The sequence below is a fragment of the Spinacia oleracea genome, chromosome 5, assembly GCF_020520425.1.
Source record: "Spinacia oleracea cultivar Varoflay chromosome 5, BTI_SOV_V1, whole genome shotgun sequence".
In the NCBI taxonomy this organism is placed as follows: domain Eukaryota; kingdom Viridiplantae; phylum Streptophyta; class Magnoliopsida; order Caryophyllales; family Amaranthaceae; genus Spinacia; species Spinacia oleracea.
Genome location: NC_079491.1, coordinates 68,457,719 through 68,469,931, shown reverse-complemented (window position 1 = coordinate 68,469,931; position 12,213 = coordinate 68,457,719). Strand labels below are relative to the sequence as shown.

At 38.3% G+C, this 12,213-nt stretch overlaps 1 long non-coding RNA gene across 1 annotated transcript; it reads right to left on the bottom strand.

Moving 5' to 3' along the window:
* Positions 1 to 3,756: 3,756 nt before the first annotated feature.
* Positions 3,757 to 5,868, bottom strand: LOC130461270 (uncharacterized). Its single transcript, XR_008921706.1, has 3 exons — positions 5,182 to 5,868; positions 4,429 to 4,529; positions 3,757 to 4,155 (listed from the first exon to the last, which is right to left on the bottom strand). It is a non-coding gene; the product is annotated as an uncharacterized lncRNA (long non-coding RNA).
* Between the last annotated feature and the right edge of the window lie 6,345 nt (positions 5,869 to 12,213).

The window sequence follows — 12,213 nt, the reverse complement described above, 5'->3', positions numbered from 1 at the left end:
GATTTCCAGAATGTGACTGTTCCCATTTTGCAAATACTATAATATATTATTTTTATTGGTGAGAGAGAGAGTATTGAGACTGTAGATTCTTAGCAAGGGATGACAATTACATATGGGTGCTTATTGATTTAAATGTTAGGAAGGGAGACTCAATATGATTTAACCTTTTTACTTGCAGAACAACACCAAGCATTAGGACTGATTCTATGGATAAGACAACTAAGACTTATGATTTAGATTGTACTATGGCATAGCCTAGTCTAGACTCGGATTTATTTTTTTTTTTTTTTTTGAACATATTTTTTTTCTTGAAGACTTTATTCGAACATCATTTTTTAAATTCTTTGCCCATGTGACATTCAAAGTGTTTTTTTTTTTAAAATTAGCATGCTCGGTTTTGGTGCCGAACATCGTCGTCGTAGGAGGCCTAACAACGACACAAAGAGTTATTTATTTTTTATAAGTCGCTTTTAGAATCGAGTGCTTTTCTTACGCCCTCGTAGCAATTCTTTTTACGAACGGTTTTTTTTTTGTGCTACGTATTTTCCTTTTGCGCGGGCACCGAGGCTGCTGCGCCTGACCAGAAGGCCAAGCAGCAACTTCAGCGCCCAGCGTAGGGCGTGAGAAATTCTGGCGCCCAGCCAGGGGCGTTGAAAATGCGTCCTTGGCTGGTTCTCGTTTTCTGTTTGCGTCTACTTTTTGTTTATGCGACTTCGATTTTGCGTGCTTGCCTAATAACGTCCTTTACGCGTTGTGCAGCGTTTGTGGGATTCGTTACAGGCCATCCCGAGCGTCGCTTATTTTTGTGGCGATCGTTCGGGTTTGCGGAACACGTGTTTCGGTATAACTCTTTGGAAAATTGTTTTATGAATGTTTGGGCAGTTTTTAAGGTCGTTGGTTTTTCTAGGATAGTTTGTCACACAATCACATATTTCGCTACACATTACTAACATTACATCATGAAGCAATAATAATATGTCATGTAATTTATGATAGGCTTCTATGGGTAGTTTTTGCGCCTGGCTTGGTACCGCTTCTATCGTAGATCCACCAGGAAATGAGTGGCTTCAAGTTTGGCGATTAGGGCACGATGTGCGGTTAGCGTTACTTCATCTTAATTCCGGTGGGCTCCGGCGTCAGCGTCGGCGGTCCGGGGTTAGGCGACGGCGGTTCAGTGTTAGGCGGCGACAGTGGTGCAGTTTCCAGGTTCGTCAGGTTCGCGTGGAGGGCAGTTTCCAGGTTCGTCAGGTTCGCGTGGAGGGCGTGTTTCTAGGCTCGTTGGTTTGGTGTTAGTTGTTCCGGTGGAGTTTGGTGTTTGCAGGCGGCGTTTAGGGTGTGTTCCGGCGGGGTTGCGAATGCTTTTGGTGAGTTTCTGGTCGACGGTGTCTGGTATTCAGTGTGGCAGTTTCAGGGCGCGAGTTACGTTTCAGGGTGTCAGTTTCTTTGCGCGAGTTACGTTTCAGTTTCTATTCTGGGCTTCGGCAGTTCGACAGTTCACTTTGGTGCATTGTTCAGTTATTCTTTTTGGTTTTTCGAGAGTTCAGTTGAGGCATTCTGTTTGGTTGTACGTGAGTTCAGTTCATTCGTGAGTTCAGTTCAGGCGTTCTATTTGGTTGTTCTGTTTGGTTTTTCGTGCGGCGTTTGTATGTGTTGTATTCGTGCTTGGTATTTGGATTATTCTAGTGGGTTCGAATCAGCATTGTAGTGTTGTAGCTTCGTGGTGTTGTGGGGATCGAATCACTATTTTGGTGCAGTTTGCAGCGTGGTTATTCTGGCGAAAGTGGTGCAGTTTGTAGCGTGATTGTTTGTTGTAGTGTGCAGTTTGGTGCAGCGTTGTTGGTGTTGTCTTCTTGTGGTTTTGAAGTGGCAGAAGTTTTGTGTAATATGGCGGCTTCCGTGGAGAAGTTTCATTGCCCTTTTGTGGGTCTTAGCGGGTGCCAGGATGGAGGTGGGCGTGGTCTGGTGAGGAGTTCCCTGATCACTCACTTACGGGATCGTCATTGTTGCACTGGTGTGCGGGATGTAACCCGTCATTCCCTTACTACCAATTTGCAGGTTTTTACTACGGTTGAGGTGACCTTTCGTCGTATGGGAATTTGGCTATGTGGAGATTGTTTCAAGACGCATACTCATCGTATTAGGTGTCGGCATGGCAGTGGTTCTAGTACGGTTTTTGTGGATACACCTGATTCTGGGGATGGTACTATTCGTTTTACTCTCTACGGTATTCCAAAACCACAAGCTCCTGCTTCCGAGCTTTCTACTTCTGATGCGCCTCGAGAACATCATTTTTCTTTTGATGTTGCTCTTCTAAACACTTTATGGTCTAAGCGGTTGCGTTCTGTGAAATCCATCCCTCCGAAATGTCGTTTGGGTTTTTCGCGAGTTCTGAAAGGGGCGCTTGATAAGGTGATTTGCAGACCAGATGACATCGCTTGTTGGGTTCAGTTGCTCGTGTTACCTCTTTGTGTCCTCAAGACTTTTTCTCCACGAAGTAATCGTGAGTGTTCCTCCGATGTTAGGCGGCGACAACAAGAAGAGTGTATCACCTCTGCTATTCGTTCTTGGGGTGTGCCTGGTGGTTCTGAGCAACTTGTCATAGGCACATTGGCTAGCGTGTCTCCCCCTCTATTGGATGTTGACGAAGACCATGATTTGGCGGAGCGTAATATTAAGCAATGCAAGAGAAAGATTTCTGACGGTCACTACACTGCTGCCGTTAAGGTTCTTTCTTCCTTAGGTCTTGCCCCTTACGATGATTCTACTCTTGCAAATTTGCAAGCAAAGCACCCTTCTGTTCCGGTCACTACCTTACCGGATATCCCTGTTGATCATCACCTTACTGCTTCCTCCGGTGTTGTTTTGGAGCAGATTATGGGCTTTCCGCGTGGTACTTCGTGCGGTAGAGATGGCTTGCGTGCTCAACACCTTTTGGATTGCTTAGGTGGTGCTGCTGTAGCTGTTTCTGATGAATTGGTGGATGCTATCACTCAGGTAGTTAATCTCTTTCTTGCTGGAAAGTGTCCTGCTGAGCTTGGAGGATACATTGCTAGTGCTCCTCTTACGCCACTGGTTAAGCCTGGTGGGGGTATTCGGCCTATTGCTGTGGGCACTATTTGGAGGCGCCTTGTTTCTAAGGTCGGGGCTGCTATGATTCACTAGTAGAAAAAATACCTGTTGTGGGGGGCATTTTGGGCTTATTGAGGCGAACATGGCCCGCTTCAACAGACGTGGCTTCAACAACTCACTGAGCTGTTGAGGCGGGCTTTGTTCGCCTCAACAGGTCATCTGTTGTGGGGGGCTTTCAAAAGCCCGCCATTCCTGTGTATCAATTTAGTTACATATGCAGGACTATATATCAGCTGAAATTAGTTTATTACGGGAAAAAGAGAGTTTTGAAATGAACTTTTAATCTCTGCTGAAGCTCACGGATAACCTATAGTGCCTACAATTTATACACATTAAGCTAAGAACATAATTACATAAGCAAAAAGCACAAGACCATTCAAGACTAAGATAAAGCTGCAGTTCAGACTTCGATAATCAAAAGGAAAAACTAAGGTACGGAACTGAACTAAAAGTTTGACAACAAAACAAGTCAAATTCATAAAACAAGAAAATGAAGCTTGTTCAGAGAGCATAAAATTGGGGCGGGCAAAATCTGAGGACAAAATAACCAAAGTAAATTTACGTAATGAGTACACGATAAATAAACAAAGTAAATTTACGTAATGAGTACATGAAATTCGACTAGATTTGGTTGTTACAACATGTTAAAAGGGTAAAAAAACAAAAAAAAAACGAAGAAAAACACTGATCTATATCTGATATACTATCACTCGCTCTCTCATTTTTAGTGCACTGATAAAAACTATCTCGAATGAACGTTATGAGTATATCCTCCACACTATAACCAAAGGGAAAAAGGGTCAACAACATATAGCATCACTCTAAAGTTTATTCATACCATCACAGATCACACTGAACAGCCTAACCTGACAAATTTACATATGGAAAGGCACAAGGATAATACTCCTAACTTAGAATCTATCAGCAGTCCCCTAATTTGAGTATCTTTAACGAGCTTCATGAATTATGATCATTGGTAGTGGTAAATTACTCCATGCATGAAGACTTGACTATACTTCACCAAACCTGGAATTTGATACATTAGTTATCATCAATTCTAGTTACAAAGACAAGATCAGAATTCGACAATAACTGCATGCATCTGACTGAAGCAAAGTCTGACAAACAAATCTAATGGCAAACAAGTACAAAATAGACAATGGAAGAGAAACTAGTTTTTTGTATAATGCCCCTCGGCAACCAAGCACGACCCAAATTAAAGAAACAATACATGGCACCAACAGGTAATTAAAAATGAAATAAACCAGGAACAAGAGCAAAAAAGATGACTGTACGTACCTCTGTACCCAGGTAAAAGAAGATTGATGTAATCTACTTCTGAATTTTCTTCTCCATTGCTCCACTATCTACTCAGGATACCTCTACTTAAAACAAGACATCTAAAGCAAGAAGTCAATATGTGTTTCCAAAGCATACTTAGGGGGAAAACAAACTTAAATGTGTAGTTTATGCACTCGGACAAACACAAAAAAAATCCAATATTTTGTCTTCACCACAAAAACAATCCAATATTTTGTTTTCACCACAAAAACACTACTTTGAATTAACACTCCCTCCTATGCCAATTCAGACCCTAGGAATACAATCTACAAGACCACAACTCTTCAATGTTATATAAGACACATAAGAACAATAATTGAACATCAGTGAAGCTGGAACATGCTGAAGCATACACTGGCACTGTAACATTAGGCTAAACTTAACTTAGAAAAGCTTATATCATCAAAAATACTTCTTAAGAATCAACATGGAGGGCTTACCACCCCAACTGTTGAAAGTGCAATCGATTCCATCTACACTCTTCATGTTGTTATTCCTTACTACAAACTAGTTCAAAAGAGATGTTACCTAAAAATCATGGCTTAAAATCTAGGAATTATAAATGGAAGGAAAAGAAAACGCCTTGATAAAAAAAAACAGGAGAAATTACTGGGTTGATATTTATCAGGCTACAACACAATCAACTTAACTGCGGAGTATGATGCAACGAATTAATAAAAAAAAAAGGGGGGGGGAAAGAGCAGGACTTACGGGTAGGAATAACAGGAGAAATTATTGGGTTGATATTGAGTTCCCGGATAAACATGATGAGCCTGAGCCTGCGCCTGCACAACATTAGCATTACTAACTGAAGCTTGTGCCATGCTTCTGCTGGTAACTGAGTTTTCCTGTGTAAATATTTGCATTCCTGGATAGTGGAACGATGTCTGAGATGACAAAGGAGGAGCAAACTGCCGTAGAAAGCCACCACTTTCATGGCTTAGAAATCCACTACTTCTTGGAAATCCAATTGTATGATGACAATGTTTCCCTTCATATGTAGTGATCACTATTCTTGGGCTTCAGAGGAGCGTTCCACCCTTTTTTAAACGGTGCACTTACTGTTCGTGCACCGATAATAGCTCCTGGGAAATCAAATTGTAAAGGGGATATACAAGTTATGGTGATATTTCATACACTGATCGAAACACTATCATTGACCTAGTAACTTCTCATTGTTTGACTGTGATCAATGGCAATTAAGTCTACTACAAGATCACCTCACAATAATTTATGAGACTGGTATGCGTTTTTTATCTTTTATGACCGAGGTAACTTAATTTTCACATTAATAAAATTAATCGATGTGAAAACATCATAAGCAAGCTTGATGAAAACCAATATACTAACATGTACTGTATATACTAGCATGTTAGGATGTTACACATAAGAATCCGATTCTAGAACCTAAATGTACATATTGCAGCTGGATATGAGACAATGATTCTTTCCAGAGAGGCAATTTTGAAATAAGACCATATTAACCATTATGAATTGTTCCATCAAAATAAATTAAAATTTATTAATAGATCGATAAAATGTGCCCAATTAGCAACCTATAACATCAGAACAACCACAAGCTCTAATTTGAACTTGGATTGAGACATTAAGCAGAATTAAAAACAATATATATTCAAAAGAGGACGGCAAAGAAAGGTACAAGGTCCTTCTTGAGATAACCTCACCAGCAACATGACAGATTGACAGCAGTAAAGTGTGTTGGTTCTGGTTATAAGAGAATGATATAAATAAAGGTGAAACAGAACTTCTGGCCTCGCCAGCCATCAAGCTGTGAACAATAAGGGGGAAGCAAAGCTATCATACGATCTTCCCAACAAGGTGCTAAACTTTGTAAATTCCAACCACCAAAGCCACCGAAAAATTGGTAATCGGGATGGTATCGACTAGATTGAACATATTACTAACAATTGAACTAAAAAAATCCCAATTGAACCTATTACTAACAATTAAACTAGAAAAACCACAAATATCAAACCCTAATTTGTAAATTCATCCAATATTGGAACATTAGCCTAAATTTTCTGCATAATCAACTCATTATGCTCAACTAATTGAAGGGAAACTGAATTTTAAGACCAAGCAAAACAAGAATCGATAATAAACTAACCTTGACAAAAGAATAGAAACAGAGTCAACCGAGGTAGGGAAGACGATGGTCAGGGGCGACTACTATGGAAGAGGAGGCGAGGAAGGTGGTGGTAGTGGTGGTGGTGGTGGTGGATCCGCGCGGTGAGAAGCGGTGAGAACTGCCCGGCAGATTGCGTTGGAAGGTACGGAGTACTTGCTTTGTTCGAATAGAGAATGGAAGGGATTGGAATACCTAGCCCACGGTGAGAAGCTGTAGTGTTTCAATTGTTTTAAAATTTGTGAAGATATATGTTAAAGCGGATAAAACAAAGCCCGCCCCTTTAGACTAGTATCTAATGAGGCGGGCATAATAAAGCCCCCTTCAACAGGTTTTATTGAAGCGAACTCCATAAAAGCCCGCCCCAATCTGTTAGTAAATTATTTGACCCGCGTTGACTAGATGGTTGTTGAGGCCCACTTATATATGCCCCCCTCAACAAGGGTGCTACATCAGGGGTTTTTTCCACTAGTGATTGGTCCGCGTTTAGGAAACTACTTAGGAGGGCTTCAGTTTGGAGTTGGGGTTCCAGCAGGTGGTGAGGCCATTCTCCATGCTGTCAATCGTTTGGTTGAGGCTCGTGGGGTCGATGTTGGCCTCTCTATGTTATTGGTGGATTTTCAGAATGAGAGTGATGGAGCTCTTCGTCCTGCAGATATATTGCTTTATTCATGGGATGGCAGTGTAGATGTGTGTGTTGACTTGACTGGGTCTTCCCCTATGACGCAATCTGGGTTGTCAGATTTCGTTCCTGGTCGGGTTGTAGCGGTTGCTGCGCAACGGAAGCAGGATAAGTATGCGGCACGTTGTTGGGCTTTGGGTTACGGTTTCTTACCTTTTTCCTTCTCTTCTTTTGGGGAATTAGAGAAAGGGGCTGTTTCTTTGCTGAAGCGGGTCCAGATGTACTCCAGGGCTCAGGACATTGGGGCGCGGGCAGCTGCCCACATTTTCAACAGGATCGGGTTCGCCATAGCTAGAGGAGTGGGGGCCCAGATTGTATCTCGGCTCCCCTCCAACTTCTTGTAGTTCCCTTGATCTTTGTAGCTTGTTAAGCTTGTAACATTTTGGTGTTTTCCCATAATAATAATAATAATAATAATAATAATAATAATAATAATAATAATAATAATAATAATAATAATAATAATAATAATAATAATAATATTTCTCTCCATTCACCGGGCCAGGAGTTGATGCGGCTTTTGCTCCTGGGGTTGCTGTCGCTAATGCTGTTGCCAGAAAGAAGAAGAAGTATGAAGCGAAGTGCATAGACAACGGATATGGTTTCATCGCTTTTGGTTTCTCCACCCTTGGAGAACTAGGGAGTGATGCCCTCGAGTTCATGGCTAGGGTCTCACGGGTTGCTCAGAGTAACACGGCTGCTGCTAACATTCGTTCTTTTCTTTTTCATCGTTTGTGTTTTGCTTTGAATAAGGGTGTCGGAGCGCGATTAGTGGCTAGGCTCCCATCCAACTTTGTGTAATCGCTTCTTCATATCAATAATAAATAATAATAATAATAATAATAATAATAATAATAATAATAATAATAATAATAATAATAATAATAATAATAATAATAATAATAATAATAATAATAATAATAATAAATAATAATAATAATAATAATAATAATAATAATAATAATAATAATAATAATAATAATAATAATAATAAGTAAATAGAAAAAGAAATAGAAAAATTATAACGAAAACTAAAATAATTAAACTATAAATTATCGAAACAAAGAAAAATAAATAAATTAAGAAAATAAGACCTAAAAACTAATAAAAATACTAATTACACTAAAATAAGTTATAAATAATCAAAATAAGAAATTAAGCAAAATAAAGACTAAATATGCTAAAAATATAATAAAATGACTCGAACAATGCCTAAATTACTATCCTATGAGTGCCATAAATGTCACTCATCAAATGTTCATTTTAACTAAATTACACTTATCTTATCAAATGTGAATTTATTAGTATAAAACTTATAATTTCGATCAACTCACCTTAATTTTACTTATTACAGAATTAGCTCTGCTCCTTATACTGAATGTTCGCATCAGATAGTTAGCCGTATGACAATTACGCAGACAAAATATATTTGTACACCACAAATTCAGAGAAAAATGAATAACGGTTACAGTAAAAAAAATTATTATTCCGCCTCATAAAGAACAACTCGTACTCTACCGCTTCTAACTTGACGCGAGTAGTGATTTTCGATGTCTTTGCGTCTGTTTAAGTAGATACATACGCAATATGTGTACGAATTATTTCAATCGGCGATTTGATGATGTTAAGTGTGCCTCGAATCTTCCTTGAAGGATGCATGTTAAGGTGTTATAGTGGAAGGCCTGACTTCAAATGGACATATCTCATGATCTACTCATTAGATTTAGTTGATTCAAGTTGGAGGTGAAAGCTTGGCTCAATAGCTTTCCTACTCTTCGTCATAAGCTCATTTTGGATGAGAAATGAGGGAGTTATGACCATTTTACGAGAAGCTGTCATGCAGCAGGGGAAGTTCGGCCGAACCTGCTGGAAGTTCGGCCGAACTCTTAGAATGTTCGGCCGAACCTGAAGAGAGTCAGGAGCTGTGATTTTGGAGGTTCGCCCGAACTTTTTGGTAAGTTCGGCCAAACCCTTTAAAGGTTCGACCGAACTCTGCGGGTAATCTGTTTTCTTCTCCGCAAGGTACAATCGACGTGGCCTTTTCTTGTCCCTTAGATTGGTTTGATGTCTAACACTATAAATACCAAATGTAATGAGATTTTCAGAATTAAGAGAGAGAAACACAAGTGAGGTTGAAACCCTAGATCTAAGCATACATAGAATTCTCTCCTCTTCACCTTTGAGAATTCCTCTTTGTAATCCTTTCTCCATTGAAGAGTAATACAAGCTCCAAACCCTCCCCCATAGTGGATGTAGCTCATTGAAGAGTGAACCACCTTAAATCTTTGTGTGTGTTTTTAATTTCTTTAATTATTTCTTCTCATTATTCAAACATCAAATTGTCATACAAATCAACATTCAAGCCTAAAAGGTCCTTCATTTATAACAGATGTCAAACCCTAACCCAATACGAATCCGGTAATTTCGTAAGAATCATTTTTATCCTATCAACTTGCCAGAGAGAAACGAAGAGAGATTTGATGACAAACCCTAGCCCCATACAATGACAACTACATTTTTTTTCCATTTTCCAGTAATTAGGGTTCATGCATATTCATTTAGTACTTTAAACTCCATATAGTATATGATTTATTATAAACATTTTAAGATGTTACTTCAATATTTTTACTAAGTATGTACTCCCTCCGTTTCGAAATAATTGGGACACTTACGTATTTCACAACAACCAAGATAAATGATTGGAAAGTAGAGAATAAATAAGGAAAAGTGGAATGTAGTAGGAAAAATAATTAGGTTGAGTGGAGTAGTGTAAGAAAAGAAAAATAAAAACATAGGTCAAGTGAAAAGTTATGAGTAAAAATAGAATTTAATAATCTCTATTATATAAGTGAAGAGGTGAGGTTATTTTAGTAAATTCACTTTTGGTGTCCCCTTTGGATTACTAAAATACCCTCAACATTTATAGAATAAAAAATATAATGATAACCTACCCAATAGGAAAAGCCCAAAGAAACATTTTAATCAATATATCGCCTTAACTAAATTCTTACAATTTTAATCAATCTGTTTAGATGTGTTCGGCTTTATCTAACTTATATTTTTTTTATTCGTACGCACGCATCACATTTATATTATGTTTTTTTACATTTTATTTCAGGTTTAAATGTAATAACAATCTGTTTCTTATATTCGCACGCATTGCGTGCATATAAGACTAGTAGAGAAATGTTGTAAGTAAGGTGGGAAAAAGAATGGAGTGAACGCATTAAATATAGTGGGTCATTTATTCAAAACTATAATAAAGTAGAGTGTCTCTATTAATTTGAAACACCTATTTACAAGAACCATCCCCATTTTTTTGAAACGGAGGGAGTATGTAGCACCATGTGATTCTAAACCGGCCAGGCGGCCACCTTATCAATTCAAAGTAGAATATCAATTATAATAACTTTTCATATGATCATACGATATAGATTAAGATTTTAACAATGTGACCAAAAGAACTTGTAACATTGTTTATAAATTTCAATTGTAACATCTTACTACTTCGTATAACGATTACAATTTTTTGACTAAGTTTAGCTCTACACCCTAAATCCCCGAAAGTACCTTAGAGTATATATGTTTATCAAACATTACGAGTTTGGACTTTAACCTAATATTTATCTTTTCTCTTCCCCTAACACCAAATCCAACACCAACAACATTTGAATATATTTAGCAAACATCAAAATTTTACAAGTAGTATCCATTACTTTTCCACAATATCTTTTTCAATTATATACTTCCTCTGTTCCATAAATATCGCACCATGTTAACTTTTACATCTTTTACTGACTTTTGTAATATATACGTAAGAAAATATGTAATCATGTAGGATCTTGTTAGATTCATATCGATACATATACTTTTTACTTATCAATTTTTTATAATTTTTACTTTTTACTTTTTACTTGTAATTTCTGCTACAACTTCATGATTTTCTTCAACCCGTATGAGTGGATGATCGATTTTTGTAATATTATTACTTAATTAACAAAATAGTAATAATGACTTTCAAATGAATTTTTGGTTGGATGGTAAGGTATGTTAGATGCAATATGAATATGAACTTGATTAATGAAAGTGTTCATTTTGCTTGTGGGGTTTTTTCTGATGAACTATCTTCTCAATTGGATGGCTGGTTTGAGGCGGTAGTGAAATGACTCCTTTTCCATAATTTATTTGCATTGCAGTAAGACTTGCTGTAAAAAAAATATTATATGCGGTACAGGCGGGTAAAAATGGTTGGTGGATATTCACGTGGGTGGTGGAGCGGATCCGATTTCAGAAATACACCCGCATAGTCGGGTGTGGATTGCGGGTGGCAGGCAAGTAGCAGGTGTAATATTTTTTTGGCAGGTAGGGGTGTGGGGGATGGGGTCCCCGTACCCGCCCCGCCCAACCGCCATCCCTAGAACCAAAGTCTACTTCTTCTTCTACCTTCTCTACCGTGAAAGCATCTCAATGAGAGCATGAATTATCATTGACAAATGTTACATAGAAATCATGTTACTCATCATTTCAAGCTTACTAATCAATTACAAAGCACCCGGTTTAGTTTCCCCTCACAAAAACCCCCATGGTATTGATTTAGAGGTTTTGATAAAACCATTAAAAGTGAGCTCATTGCTTAAATTTTACTCTCCTTCAGTCCCCTATAAGTAGCCATTGAATCTGTTCATACTCCTCACACAACCAAACATCAATTTACAGAAAAATAAGTACTAGAAATTAGATACAAAATTTCCCGTATTTATTCTCTATTTTCACGCCACACCACCACTGTGGCACAAAGCCGCATATGAAACCCACTGCCACCATTAACATCTTTTCTCTTGAACTAGAACAATGTGAAACCATTATCCATACTGTAAAATCAAAGATGTAGCAACCTATTTCTGAAACCGCAACC